The 15,018-nt window shown below is 57.4% G+C and overlaps 1 pseudogene; it reads left to right on the top strand.

Annotated features, from left to right (window-relative positions):
• Window positions 1-5,307: 5,307 nt before the first annotated feature.
• On the top strand, window positions 5,308-12,271 carry LOC115655826 (annotated as a pseudogene).
• Window positions 12,272-15,018: the final 2,747 nt, after the last annotated feature.

Raw genomic sequence — 15,018 nt, 5'->3', positions numbered from 1 at the left:
TAGCAGGGCCGGGCCCTTGTCCCCGTCCCATCCCGTCGCTCCCCCGACGCCCCGGGCAGCAGGGCTGGGCCCTCGTCCCCATCCCGTCCCGTTGCTCCCCCGACGCCCCGGGTAGCAGGGCCGGGCCCTTGTCCCCGTCCCATCCCGTCGCTCCCCCGACGCCCCGGGCAGCAGGCCTGGGCCCTCGTCCCCATCCCGTCCCGTTGCTCCCCTGACGCCCCGGGTAGCAGGGCCGGGCCCTTTTCCCCGTCCCATCCCGTCGCTCCCCCGACGCCCCGGGCAGCAGGGCTGGGCCCTCGTCCCCATCCCATCGCTCCCCCGACGCCCTGGGCAGCAGGGCCGGGCCCTCGTCCCCGTCCCATCCCGTTTCTCCCCCAACACCCCGGGTAGCAGGGATGGGCCCTCGTCCCCGTCCCGTTGGTCTCGCGATGCCCCGGGCAGCAGGGCCGGGTCCTCGTCCCCGTCCCATCGCTCCCCCGACACCCTGGGCAGCACGGCTGGGCCCTCGTCCCCGTACCGTCACTCCCCTGACGTCCTGGGCAGCAGGGCTGGGCTCTCGTCCCCATCCCTTCACTCCCCCGAAGCCCTGGGCAGCAGGGCTGGGCCCTCATCCCCATCCTGTCACTCCCCCGATGTCCCAGGCAGCAGGGCTGGGCCCTCGTCCCCATCCCGTTACTCCCCCGACGCCCTGGGCAGCAGGGCTGGGCCCTCGTCCCCGTCCTGTCCCGTCCCATCCTGTCGCTCCCCAGATGCCCTGGGCAGCAGGACCGGGCCCTCGTCCCCATCCTGTCACTCCCCCGATGTCCCAGGCAGCAGGGCTGGGCTCTCGTCCTCATCCCGTTACTCCCCCGATGCCCCGGGTAGCAGGGCTGGGCCCTCGTCCCCGTCCCGTCCCGTTGCTCCCCCGACGCCCCGGGTAGCAGGGCCGGGCCCTTGTCCCCGTCCCATCCCGTCGCTCCCCCGACGCCCCGGGCAGCAGGGCTGGGCCCTCGTCCCCATCCCATCGCTCCCCCGACGCCCTGGGCAGCAGGGCCGGGCCCTCATCCCCGTCCCATCCCGTTTCTCCCCCAACACCCCGGGCAGCAGGGCTGGGCCCTCATCCCCATCCCGTCGCTCCCCCAATGCCCCGGGCAGCAGGGCTGGGCCCTCGTCCCCGTCCCATCCCGTTTCTCTCCCAACACCCCGGGCAGCAGGGCTGGGCCCTCGTCCCCACCCCGTTACTCCCCCGATGCCCCGGGCAGCAGGGCTGGGCCCTCGTCCCCGTCCCGTCCCGTTGCTCCCCCGACGCCCCGGGTAGCAGGGCCGGGCCCTTGTCCCCGTCCCATCCCGTCGCTCCCCCGACGCCCCGGGCAGCAGGGCTGGGCCCTCGTCCCCATCCCGTCCCGTTGCTCCCCCGACGCCCCGGGTAGCAGGGCCGGGCCCTTGTCCCCGTCCCATCCCGTCGCTCCCCCGACGCCCCGGGCAGCAGGGCTGGGCCCTCGTCCCCGTCCCGTTGGTCTCGCGATGCCCCGGGCAGCAGGGATGGGCCCTCGTCCCCGTCCCGTTGGTCTCGCGATGCCCCGGGCAGCAGGGCCGGGTCCTCATCCCCGTCCCATGGCTCCCCCAATGCCCCGGGTAGCAGGGATGGGCCCTCGTCCCCGTCCCGTTGGTCTCGCGATGCCCCGGGCAGCAGGGCTGGGCCCTCGTCCCCATCCCGTTGCTCCCCCGACGCCGGGTAGCAGGGATGGGCCCTCGTCCCCGTCCCGTTGGTCTCGCGATGCCCCGGGCAGCACGGCCGGGTCCTCGTCCCCGTCCCATGGCTCCCCCGACGCCCCGGGCAGCAGGGCCGGGCTCTCAGGACCATAACCTCCTGGCTTCTCTCACAGGCTGCTGACCAGCTCAGTCTGGGCCCAGGATGGACAGCTGGTCCAGAGGCTCCTCCACTTCACTGGGACCATCACCACACTCTGCTGTGTAGCACCTGTGCTCACTGATTGGATCACCGGTGGTGCGGCTCCGCCCACTGTGACAAGTGGGGGATTTTTTCAATGGTTTGCATGAACATAGTGTGTGCCTCAGTTTCCCTGTTCTGTGCATTAACAAAGTGGGGGATGGGCTTTGTTGTTGCAGAGGACCAGGTGTGACCTCGCCTACCAGCCAGGACCCCAGACAACGGCCTGGAGATTGGGTGCCCAGTGGGAGGACAATGGGCTGAGGAGGGAGCAGTTGGGGCCAGCTAGTGGGAACAAAGGAGGGCAGAAGGAGGGCCCAGGTGACCTGTTTGCCTGGGACGGAAGACAAAGGACGGAGGAGGGGCTGGTGGGGAAGGTGATATAGGATGATCGTCTGGAAGGAGGGGGCTGCTGCTGGACTGGGGACAAAAGGCAGCCTGAGCCACCCGGGGTGTGGGACAGGCCCAGATGGATGGTGCTGAGACTGGCCAGGCCCAGGGTCCCTGAGAATGGCCTGCGCTGGGTTCAGACGTTCAAAAACCTCCTGTTTTATCCTGGCTGAGAGTCACTTCAGGCTGGAGATTGGGGGCGGGGGCATTATTCCCTCTGGGTGTGGAGGCCCCGGGGGCCCAGAGCAAGGGGACTCCCTGTGGGGGCCCACAGCAGAGCCAGGCATGCTAGAGACTCAGAGAGGTGCAGGCCTGGGAGCAGGGCCGGCGCTACCATTTAGGCAGCCTAGGCAATCGCCTAGGGTGCCAGAATAATTGGTGGGCACCGTTTTGCCGGAGGGGGCGGCAGGCGGCTCCGGTGGACCCTCCACAGGCACCACTGCAGCAGCTCCACCGGAGCCGCGGGACCAGGGTGCGGGGCGGCGAAATTGCCGTGCACCTAGGGCGCTCAAACTGCTAGCGCCGGTCCTTCCTGGGAGGTAGAAGAGAGAGCGGACCCCCGAGAAGGGCTGTCGCTCTGAAGGGATTTCCTCCCAAGGGCCCTATGGAGCTGAGTGCTTGAGCCCTGGGAGGCCGTGAAAGCCCGCGCTCAGGGACAGCAGGGAGGCGGAATCATAGCAGTGGGTGAGCCTGTCCTTGAAGGTCATTCCTGCCCTGGCTGGACCTGGCACCACCTCAGCCCAAGTCCCAGTTTGTCATTCCAGTAAAGTTGCAGGCTCCCTGAATTGCACTGAGACGGGGGGCAGGGGAGAGGGGGCAATCACCTGGGCGGGCCGCAGGGCTCCTTGGCGCTCAAGGGGTGGTACCGGCAGCGGCGAAGGTAGCCGGGCGGGCATGTGGAATTCCTGGCCAGGTCGGAAAAGCGCAGCTGGCAGCTTGCTGGGCACCAGCCAGCGCAGGCGCAGCACCACCCAAATGTCAGGCAGACGCGTCCACATGGGCTGGGGTCCATTGACTGTTCTGCCCTGGGGCCCGGAACTGCTGTCGGACAGCCTTAGGGGGATGCCATATCTGCCCCTCCTGAGGGCTGTTCTAGGGACTTGTGACTGCCAGGGACAGGCATACCGCTGTGCTGCCTGGCTGGTTTTATCTGGCCCCCAGGGAGAGCACTGAAACCTTTTCTGCTCTGGCCAGCAAAATATCGAGGGCTGTTCCTACTCCCACGCAGCACTTCTGACCCTATGGCTCCATCCTGGATTGGCAGGCTGCTCTATGCCCCCCCTTTCTGCAGTCTGGCACAGCCGCTTTACTATGCCAGGTCTGGTGCCCCCACGTTTTGCAAGGACAAGCCCTGCAGCGGCGCTGCTCCGAGGCATGGCCCCTGGTGACCCAGTGATGAGTCTGGATGAGTTCACATCTTGGAACAAACTTGACCCCTTTGGGATTGATGCAGCCAGCAGGGCTTGGAAGTGCTGGAAGAACTGGGAGTTGCGCCCTGTAGGGGAAGAGGGAACGCCCACATCGGAATGAGCTGCAGCTTCAGCCCCAGGGAGCAGGTGACTGGTAATGGGTCAATGCTGGGGATGTGGGATGTACCAGAGGGGGCAGGACTCCCACTGATCCATCTCCCTGTGCTGCTGGGGCCTCTGCCTCGGCCTGCACTTGGGCCCAGGAGCCACAGCAAGCGGGGTGGGTTTGTAGGGAGGCTGAGGCTGGAGCTGGCTTTTCCCAGTTACTCACGTTGGGAAAAGTTCTGCCACACCATTTCTCAGTAAAGGGTAACACCCCACCCCACCCCTGTCCTTGCTGCTACAGGAGCCAGACCTTTTCCCTTGCCTGCCATCAGGGCTGCTGCTTGGAGCTGGTCATTGCTCTCCCTCCCCAGCCTCACCTGAACTCTCTGCTACCCCCCCCCCACCACTGACTCTTCCCGTGACACTGGGCTCCTGCTTCCACAACTCAGTGCCTCCAGCATGGTGCAGCCTCCTCCATCCTCCAGCCCCCACTGCCTTCCAGGGCTCTGGCACCTCAGCCCTGTACCCAGTGCACCTGCTCCCTGCTGGCATGGGTCCTGCCTGGGGGCTGCTGCTCTCACCTCTGTCCCATAGGGCATAGCAGATGGGCTTGGATGACTGGCCTGGAAGGCTGGTCTGGGGGAGCCAACGCCCCTTGATGCTGGGGGGAGTTCACCTGTCATGTGTCTGGGCTGGCTCCTCCCCTCAAGTGGGACACAGTGGTATCACCACGGGGGCTCTGAGCCCCACGACCCTGCAAGGATGGGAAAGGGGCTTTGCTTCCCCTGTGGCTTAGGGCTGGGCCCGTGGTAGGGGCTGTGTGGCGAACTGGGAATGTTCTTAACATTTGCTCTGAATACGGTGTTGGTGCCTCAGTGTCCCCTATGCAGTTCTTAAGTATCTAGGTGGTGGAATAAGGGTGTGTGATTGCTACAGAGCAAAGGGCTAGTGCCCCTAAATGCCTGACACTCTGTCTCCTGGCAACTGATGGCCTGGGCCCCCCTCTGCAAAGGTGCCAGCTGAAGGTGTTGGAGACAAAGAGATCAGGTGACCTCCTGGCCCGGGAAAGGAGCTGAGCAGAGAGGAGGGGCTGGAGGGGATTTTGAGAGTCTGGAGCTGGCTGGGGATGAGGAGTGAAGTGCAGACGTGGGGGTCTGGCTCACTGCCCCCCAGAATGGACCCGGCCGAGGGGTCCCGTTCTCTGTACCTACAAGCTCTGTTTTAGACCCTGTTCCTGTCATCGACTAAACCTCTGTGTTACTGGCTGGCTAAGAGTCACATCTGACTGCAAAGTGGGGGTGCAGGACCCTCTGGCTTCCCCAGGACCCCGCGCGGGCGGACTCGCTGTGGGAAGTGCACGGAGGGGCAGAGGATGCTGAATGCTCCAAGGAGAGACCCAGGAGGTGAAGCTGTGGGAGCTTCTTGCCCTGAACAAGTCTGCTCCAAGGGAGAGGAGGCTCCCCAGAGTCCTGACTGGCTTGGTGGGGAGCAGTCCCAGAGCATTGCCCGGTGACTCCGTGACAGGCTGGGCGACAGCTGGCTGTGGGATTTACCTAGGGAGGTATTTAATGCTGGGGGTAAATGGAGGAACTATAGCTAATTCTGGAGCTTTAATCCTCTTGCCCGTGAAGGCGAAGGGACATGTGTCAGGCATGCAACTGCGGGCCGGGACCTGGCCCTTAGCCCAGAGGAGCTCCCACCACCCTGCACCCTACGGAGGATGTAGAGTCTCCCAGACCATGGGTGAAGTACAGAAGGTAAGTGGGGCCAGCTCCCAGCTCGATCCCTGTGGGGCCGCTTCACAGGATGGGGGTGTTCAGTGTGACTATCCCAGCACTGGGACCTGGGAACCCCAAACCCTCCCCCCTGAGATGGCAGAGCCAGGGCCTGACACTCCCAAGAGTGGAACCTGTCAGTGTGCATGGGGTGGGGTGCACTGGAAGGCTGCACCAATTTAATCTCTCAAGCGAAGCAGCAGCTGGAGGGCAGGGCCTAGGCAAAAGGGGACAGAGCCTGGCTCATAGTCAGCAAGGGGGGGCAGTGCTGGGATCAGCAAAGTGGTGGGAGGCCAGGAACTGGGATGGCCCTGGGGGGCCAGGATGGAGTCAAAATGCACCATGGGGCCAGAGGCTGAGAGCTGGGATGGGGCCAGGTGGCTGGGGACCTGAATCAGGTTGGGAATGGGGCCTGGCTTGAAATGCGGATGAACCAAGGGGTGGGGGCAGCAGCAGCCCTTGGCCTGGTCCCATGAGGTTCTGGGGCCAGCCCCAATTCTCTCCATAATGCCCTACAAGCCTCCTCTCCTCCGTTACTGCCACGCTTCTGCGCCAGCTATGGCCTGGCTCCAGAGCTTCCCTCTTAGCACAACACGGCTGCGGTGTTACTCGTGAGCCCCTCTCACGGGCTGCCCTGTCGCTGAGGGCAGCTTGAGAAAGGTGCATTACAGCTGAACAGTAAGGGACAGTACCTCTCCCCCTTGCAGTTCTGCATTCCCACCACGTCCGGGATTGACAGTGGTGCACTGTCTCTGAAGTGCGGTATCACTCGGTTAAGTGTCCAGGTCGCGGACTGGTTTTCTAATTACGTGACCTGAATGTGTAACAACTTGGTCACCTGCTTGTCAGTTAGTGTCGCCGACTGGCTGTAGTGGTTTGGAATCTGCACTCACCATCTGTAGAGTTTGCTCCATTGATGGTGCTTTCCAAGGAACAAACGGTAGATGTTGATGGTTTCTGTTGAACTCTCCCCAGTCGGTCTGGATCACCCGTGATCTGGGCGATTAATTCTTTTCCTATACAAGAGCTGGAGTTGTCAATTTGTTTTCCTCCATCAAGTTTGCCAAGAATGTGGTCTCCAGGTGCACTGCTAGACCCGGCAGTTCTCTCAGTGATGTCTCTTGGAAAGCTGCCCATAAGCTCTTTAGCTTTTTGATCCAGTTGGGCTGCTCTCTCCATGTCTGGCCATGCTGGAGATTGTTCCAACCTGTTGCTCTGAGTTGTCTTCCCATCAGGAGCTGTGTGGGCCTATCTCCCGGAGCTGCTGTTGGTGTTGATCTGTATCTCGGAAGAGCAAGGAATGGATCTTCCTCCTGCAGGATTTTCTTGGCTGCCTGTCCAGCTCTCTCAGCCTCTCCATTTGCTTGGGAGTAATGTGGGCTGCTAGTAATAAGATCAAAGTCATATTTCCTACAGAATGACTCAAATTCTGCTGCCGTGAGACGGGGTCTGTCATCCATCACTAGCTGTTCTGGAATACGGAAATGAGCAAAAGTGCACTTCAGTTTCTTGATAACACTGCAACATGTTATGTCTTTCAAGTACATTATTTCTGTATACCTGGAGAAACTGTCCATGACAATAAGATAATGCTGTCCTTTGGCATAAATCTGCAGCTAGTCTCTTCCAAGATCTGTCTGGCAGGCGTGTTGTGTTGGTCTTTTAGTTCCGCAGTGTTCACATGCCAATACTCTATCTTTATCTCCTTGCTGATGCCCGGCGCCCACACTAGCTGGATGGCCCATTCATGGTGTTTGGTGTTTAGTTAGTTCTTGATGTCCTTCCTAGGTGAGGTTTAGGATTTCTTCTCTCATTTCGCAGGAATTACAATGCAGTTACTTTTATTCATGAGTCTATTTGACTCGTTTTAACTGTCCATGTACCACAAAGTAGTGTTTTGTCATTTCCTTGGTGTCCTTTAGATACTTGGGCCAGTTGGCCCTAATGGAACATAGAACTGCCTGAAGTTGCATGTCTGCTGAGGTTGCTTTTTTGTAGCAGATGTAGCCTCTTTTCTGATGCTGGTCTATATGTGGGCACAGCATCCACATATGCCTTTACAGGATCTGTGAGCTCGGGGAGTTCAGCGCAATGCTGGCTCTGTCACAGAGTGTCTGCTACTCACCGATTTTTCCCAGGATCATATTCAGCAATTGGGTTACATCGTATTCACCTTAGCAAGAGACGCTGGCATCTCAGCAGTGCTTGAACCAGGTGTTTTCCATTGATGAGGGTGAGAAAGAGTTCACTCACCACTGCGGCGCCTCCTGCTGGCTGTCCTGGGGATTAGCTCTGCTAGCCGGTGCATGCTCTTCTGGTGGTATCTCGTGACTGTCACTTCTGCTTCAGGACTCACATCGCTCCCAGGAGCATGGCATCCTCTTCATGACACAGCCCTCTGGCCATGTCACGCTCTGTTCTCCCTCCTTCCGGGGGAACTGCAGTCTGCTGAAGTCAAGCCAGTTTCCTCAGTGGCTATTGCAGCCAATCGTCTGGACACTTCCTCAGTGGCAATCCGCAATGGGGGGGGGTGCAGTGGGAGAGGGGCGGGACTCAGGGACCTCAGCCCAGGGACTCTCTAGATGGCAGCCACTTGCTGCATCCCCTCCAACCTCTCAGTACCTTTCCCTGGGCCATTTCCCCACTGCCCCCAGCACCCTCTTTGCCCTTCCCTCAGGGCATCAGTCTGCAAATTCCCGCAGCCAACCCAGAGCCACCTTTAGCTCCCCCACCCCCTCACTGCTAGTAGAACTGCTCTGTCCAGGGTGCTGGTGCTCCTTCCTCTGCTAGGAGCCTGGCCTGACCTTCTCTCTGCAAGCTCGGGTAGCTACCAAAGCTGCTCTGACCTGCAGCTCTTCTTATATGGGCCTGCCAGGCCCTGACTGGCTGCTCCTTACAGCTCCTCTCTAATTGGCTGCCTTTTGCGTAGACTCCGTAGGGCTCTATTAACCCCTTATGGGCCAGCGTGGGGCAGTCGCCCCATCACAGAGGGTTTCGAGTGGTTTATGGTCTGTTGTCAGTGTAAGTGAATCCAGTCCACACAGATCTCTGTACTGTTCTCACATGCCCCGAAGCTTGCCAGGCACTCCTTTTCCATTTGTGCAGATCATTTTTCCACCTCTGTGACTGTGCAAGAGCAAAATGCAGCTGGCTTCTACTCAGAGCCACGTTGTTGCAACAATTCACCACCTAGTCCAGAGCTGCTTGTGTCTCCACTGACCCCCACTGTGGGTTTATTCACATAGAACTTGAGAGGTAGAGCTACTGGGGTCATTTATTTTACCTTTTTTAAGACAATTTCTTGATTTGGCCCCATAATCAGGACTTCAATAGTTTATTCAGTGGTTTTGTCACTGCAGAAAGGTCGTGTGGGTACCAGCCAAGGTAATTCACCATCACCAGTAGGCGTCTCAGTTCTGGTACATTCAATTCTCAAATTACTTTTCTTTCTCAGGTCTAGGACTGATTCCATCTTTGTTTATTGTCTCAGTTTGGGGTAGGCAGAAAACAAACTTCTCCTTGTTTAACTTTAGTCCAGACTAAATGATTAACCTTGGGACCTCGTTGAGAGTTTTGGTGTGTTCTTCCCCATATATCAGAATATTGTCCATACAAATGACAACTCCATTTGTGTTCGTTAACAGTTCTGCCATCTTTCTTTGGAAAATTTCAGGCACACTGGTAATCCCAAAGTAATCTTTGAAAGTCTATCAAAGAGTGTGATAAATGTAGTCAGTTTAACACTTTCTTTGGCTACCAGAATTTGCCAGAGTCTTCTTGAGGCATCCAGCTTGGAGAATCCTGTACTTCCTTTCACTTTGGGGAGGAAGTCAGCCAGTCCTGGGAAGACATATTTTTTTCTCTTACAATGGCTTCTCTGAGTCTTAAGATCCACACAGATTCATATTTTCCTATTTTTCCTTATAGCTGGTACCATTGGGGCACACTGTGCTGTTGGCTAGGAGATTTTTCTCGGTTATGCCAATCTATTTAATTCTGTTTAACTCAGTTTCCACTCTATAAAGTGGATAGGAATCTTGCGAGGGGTATGTATGCTCTATGGTGCAGCATGTGTTTTAGGATTATCTGTACTGGATCTCCTTTCGAAAGTCCAATATCATGAAATATTCCGAGTTCTTCCACCTTCCTCACTAGGCCCACTACTGCCATGCTGTGGATAAGGAGGCTGTTGGTCTGTGGCCCTTTCATCACATACACGCTGAGTGCTCAGCTTATCTCTTTGAAAACTGTTTCTGTGGTGAACTGGCCCACGCAGCTCAGAGTACGTCCAGGGCTAGTTAGAGTGGGTTGGGTGACTTCAGCTCTGGGAGGGGTTGAAGGTGATTGGAAATCACGTCTGAGATTGCTGATGTCAGCTCTTCAGTCAATTTTCAAGTCCAATTGTAATGCCATAAATATTCAGTTTCACTCTCCAGGCAGGTTCTGTGGCATCACATGTGATAGATCCCAGAAATGATGGCTCTTGGTTGTCGGTTGTATCAGTCAACTCCCTGACTGCACCTCCAGCATGTCTTCTGAACCAGCTCAAATCCACCCAGCCAGGGATTCTGCAGCACCCCAAGCATGCCTGGGGGGCTTCGGGATCCAGCCCCGGCCACTCAGGGTCCCCTTGTCCTTGCAGGGGCTGCTCGCTGACATCCAAAAGCTCAAGGGCTCCATGGAGCAGGAACTGTGGATCGTGCTGCTGGGGCTGGACAATGCCTGAAAAACCACGCTGCTGAGGTGCCTGGCATCGGAGGAGGTCAGCACCATCACCCCCTCGCAGCTAGGTGCAGAACCCCAGACCTAGTGCATAGTGGGTGAGGTGGGCTCTCCTCCCCTGACTGGACTTACAGCCTGGTTTGCTTCCCTTTGCAGGGGTTTCACATAAAAAGTGTGCACTCACATGGCTTCAGGATGATGTCTGGGACATCGGTGGGCAGCGTGCCATCCACCCCTACTGGAAGAAGTACCTGGGCAACACAGACATGCTGGTGAGCATGAGGCCCAGCCCCCAGGTGGGCACGGACGATCCAAGGGGCCCCATTCACAAGGAAGTGTTGGAAGCTGGACCAGCTGGGGTCTAATACTGGGGTTCCACAGCATGAGCTTTTGTCCCACCCTCAAAGGGAAAACTGGTGGGTGCCCACCCAGGGGTGCCTGGGGGGCAGGGTGCCTATAAAGGTGGGACATGCAGGGTGCCATGGGGAGCAAGAAGTGAATGGGTGACTTTCCCTTTTGTTCCGGTGGCAGATTTACATCATTGACAGTGCTGACAAGAAACGCTTTGAGGAGACCGGGCAGGTGCGATGCGGGCTCCCTGAAAATACACTGACTTGTGGGCCGATTGCGCTTGACATTATGTGTGCTGGGACAGGGCTCAGATGTGCCTGCTTCTGGGGGTCTTCGGGGCTAAGACTTGGCTGTGCTGCTGGAGCAGCTACTTTGCCCCGTATAACAGTATCTACTGGCCATTTAAGACTTTTCGGGGGAGGGGGGATATCTATGGGATGCAGAGTGCAGAGAGAACCAGGGTTGTTAACTACTCAGTTCTGAGAGTAAGCTGGGCTGGAACCCCAGCCCCTGCTGAACCTGCCCCGTCCCCCGCGGAGGGATTGGTGAGAAATGTACTTCCCCAGCAGCTGGTTGGATCCTGAGCTGAAGGAAGGCACAGCAGGGAGCAAAGGGGTTCGTGGTGAGGAATGTTTCCTCCCCAGCTTGTGAGCCCCATGACACTGATGGGACCTGAGGCCCAGAGCAGAACACACCTGAGGTCATAGAGTCCAGGGCGGAGCCAGGAGATTAACTCACATCCCAAGCCATAGTCAGAGGCTGCGGTCAAGGCTACCCACCGGTTATACATGCTGGGCTTTCCCTTTGGCAGGGGACTGATGCCAGGAAGGGCTGTGCCAATTCCAGACAGCCTCAGGGAGGGTGAAACTCCCTGCCCTTTGTGGTTTGTTCTCTGACCCCCTGCTGGATTGGCAGTACCCCAGGGATCCTTGCAGAGAAGTGCCAGCTCAGTGACACTTGGTGAGGGATATCCCCACAACCCATCATCCAGATTCCACTCACATGACAAGGCGGGTGCAAGATCCTGGAACGAGGCCCTGGCAGCGGAGCCCTGCAGCTGTCTGCGCTCAGGGCCTACTGCTCGCTCTGTCTTTCATCAGGAGCTGTCGGAGCTGATCGAGGATGAGAGTCTCACCGGTGTCCCTTTGCTGGTGTTTGCCAACAAGCAGGATCTAGCAAGTGCAGCACCAGCTGCAGAGATCGCAGAGGGACTGAACCTACCTACATACCGGGACCGCCAATGGCAAATCCAGGCCTGCTCAGCCCTGTCTGGGGAAGGAGTCCAGGTATGGGGGTGAGACCCAGAGGGGCAGAGGTTGGAGAGGTCAGTGAAGAAGCCCAGGGGCCAGTGATCTGGCAAAGAGACCCCCACAAGGAATCAAACCAGGGGATGCTGGAAGGGGCCAGTGCTCATACCAGTCTCTTGTTTATAATAGGATGGGATGAACTGGATTTGCAGCCAGATCACAATCTGGAAGAAGTGACTGAATTGAGCTGCAGTTCGCACAGCCACACTGTGATGGAGTAGGGGCTGTCTGCACGGGGGATGGGAGAGCAAGGAAGGACTTTAGGGGATGGACAATACCTGAGTAGGGCCGGTGCAACCATTTAGGCGAACTAGGCGGTTGCCTAGGGTGCCGAGATTTGGGGGCACCAAAAAGCGCCCCCCAATTTTTTTTTAAATGGTTGACTGGCCGCTGCTGCCGATGGCAGCCGGCAGCCCAGCGGGTCCCCCGGGTCAGCGCACCGCCGCGGCAGCCGGCAGACCAGGGGGTCCCCTGGGGTCAGCGCGCCTCCGCGGCAGCTGGCATCCTAGGGGCCCCCGGGTCAGGGCGCCGCCGTGGCAGCCCGCAGCCCAGGGGGTCCCCCGGGTCAGGGTGCCGCCGCAGCAGCCGGGAGTCCAGGGAGGTCCCCCTGGTCAGGGTGCCGCCGCGGCAGCCGGCAGCCCAGGGAGTCCCCTGGGTCAGGGCGCCGCTGCGACTACCCAAAGGTTCAGGCTGCCAGCTGCGCCCTGACCCAGGGGAATCCCTGGGCTGCTAGCAGAGGCTCAGAAATCAGAATCCCTCTCCCTCCCAGAGCAGGGGCTCCAGCCTATGCAATTTTTCTCATTGGGGGGGGGCGCTGGCGGCTGGGCAGAGCTGCGCAGCTCTGCTTAGCATATGTGGTAGGAGCCCTGCGATGGTGCGACACAAGAGCTTCTGGAGGAAAGCGGGGGCTGCCCCCTGGCTCAGCCTCCACATCAGCCCCAGCAAGGGGCAGAAGAAGAAAAGAGCCTCAGTGGTGGTCTGGTGGAGCGGAGGAAGAAAGAAGACTCTGACGCTCATGTGCTGGGCAAGGTAAGCAAGTGCTTCCCCACAGCTCGGCCTCAGGCTCCTGGGCTCCTGCCCCCTTGGTCCTTGGCTGGTCCCTGCTCCTGCTCCCCTTGAATGTGGGCTGCTCCAGAGAACAGCAGCCTGCAGAGCTGAGCTGCCCCAGTGCCCCCAGGCACCCCCCTTGACCCCATCCCCACCACAGCCCTGACCCCCAGCTCCGAGTTCAGCCCCTCTGAGCTGGACACCACCCTGACCCCATCTCCCCACATCCCTGAGCCCAGCCCCTGTGAACTGGGCACCCCTGAACCCAGAGCCCAGCTCCCCACCCAGCCCTGGGGAACAACAGCACCACCCCCAGGCAGCGACAGCCCATTGGTACCGACCATCACAATCACCCATCATCTGCCCATTATGTAATTGCAAATGTATACAGACCATTACAGCTTTTAATGTTTTTAAATAATGTATTTAGTGTATTTTCAAATTATTACAAGTTAATTTTTGAATGTATTTCACTAGTTATTTTTTACATTTCCTAATACATGTTACTATAGTATTGCAAATGTTTTATGGAAGGGGCCCCTAATTTTGCTTTGCCCAAGGCCCCCTGAGTCCTCTGGGTGGCCCTGTCTGAGTTTTAAGCCCTGCTGCTGTTTTGCCTGCAACAGGCAGGCCTAAGCCTGTGAGTGACCCCCATAGCAGCTGCCTGAAGAAGTGCTTGGGGGAATCATGCAGAAGGAGCGTGATATTTGTTTGAGTTCTCTCCTCATGGAGGCTGTGCCCCACTTGGTGCAGGACAGCAGTCTCAGCAGGACTCTAGGCCCAGCACCTTGCCTCAGTTTGTGGACTTGTACTGCACCCATCGCCGGGCTCAGTCTGGCACCGTTACCCCTCACCAGTGCCCAAGAAGCAGTCAAAAAAGTTGGATGGACTGGTTAGGTTAGTTGTCGTGCTGTTGCTTGGCCAGTGTAGAGACCACTGAATGCATAATATTCCTCTGTGATGTTCTGTCCTGAGCACAATTGGTATGTTATGAGGCAGTGCCTGTGAGGGACAGGTGTCTGTTTATGTCATCCAGCCATCATGTCTTAGGTCTTCTGGGGGGGGGAGCTTTTCCATCCTGCTTTCATTGGATCAAAGTCAAAGATTATTTTCACAGGGAAGTTAGTAGGCATTTAGAGCAGATGAACATACCACCACAGAGAGCACTTGGCAACCATTTGAGTGTGTGTGACCTATTTAGTTAGAAAATGGAATTTTTCATTCAAATTGAGTTTGTACCATTTGATGTTTTTAATCATTTGGAGGTGCATGGCTAGTTAGGCAGAATGGGTTCCGCAGCACTCCCAGTCAGATTTTGATATGAAGGAAGGACGTATACGTGACTAAAAAAGGTGTATTTCTGATTACAATCAACATTGCTTAATTTTAAGGGAAAGTCATCTTGGTCTCTTAATCAATATTTAAGTCAAACAGTTGATGAAATTCAAATAGTTAATTATAGTAAGTGACATGCATTCTCTATCCTTTGCTTTTAATAGTGAACAAGAAAAAGGACTGATAGGAATAAAATTTCATTTTTTTTCGTTTACAGTTGATGCAGCCTCATGGCAGATAAAAAAAAAAAGGCCTGGGGCACAATTTTGTGACCGTGTATTGTGTATAATGTATGTGATTTTTTGGTGGGGGTGGGGGGCGCAAGATGGAAGTTTCACCTAGGGCACAAAATATCCTTGCACCGGCCCTGTACCTGAGCCTGTAACCTGAGCTAGGCAAGGGGGGTGGGAGGTCAACACTTTTGCCCAGGAAGCTGGACAAAGGAAGGGGCCAGCTGGAGGGGGTTAGTTTCAGTTTCGGTTTTGGGGCTGTGTGGGTGGAATTCAGGGTATCCTAAGCTGGGATCCAAGCACCCTGAAACCCCAGAAGGACTCAATTGAGGGGTCCTGGCTGTGCCAACAAGCTCTGCTGTAACCTGTGTTCCTGTTGTCCAATAAACCTTCTGTTTTACTGGCTGGCTGAGAGTC

The sequence above is a fragment of the Gopherus evgoodei genome, chromosome 8, assembly GCF_007399415.2.
Source record: "Gopherus evgoodei ecotype Sinaloan lineage chromosome 8, rGopEvg1_v1.p, whole genome shotgun sequence".
Taxonomy (NCBI): Eukaryota; Metazoa; Chordata; order Testudines; family Testudinidae; genus Gopherus; species Gopherus evgoodei.
This window is presented reverse-complemented; position numbering and strand designations above follow the sequence as displayed.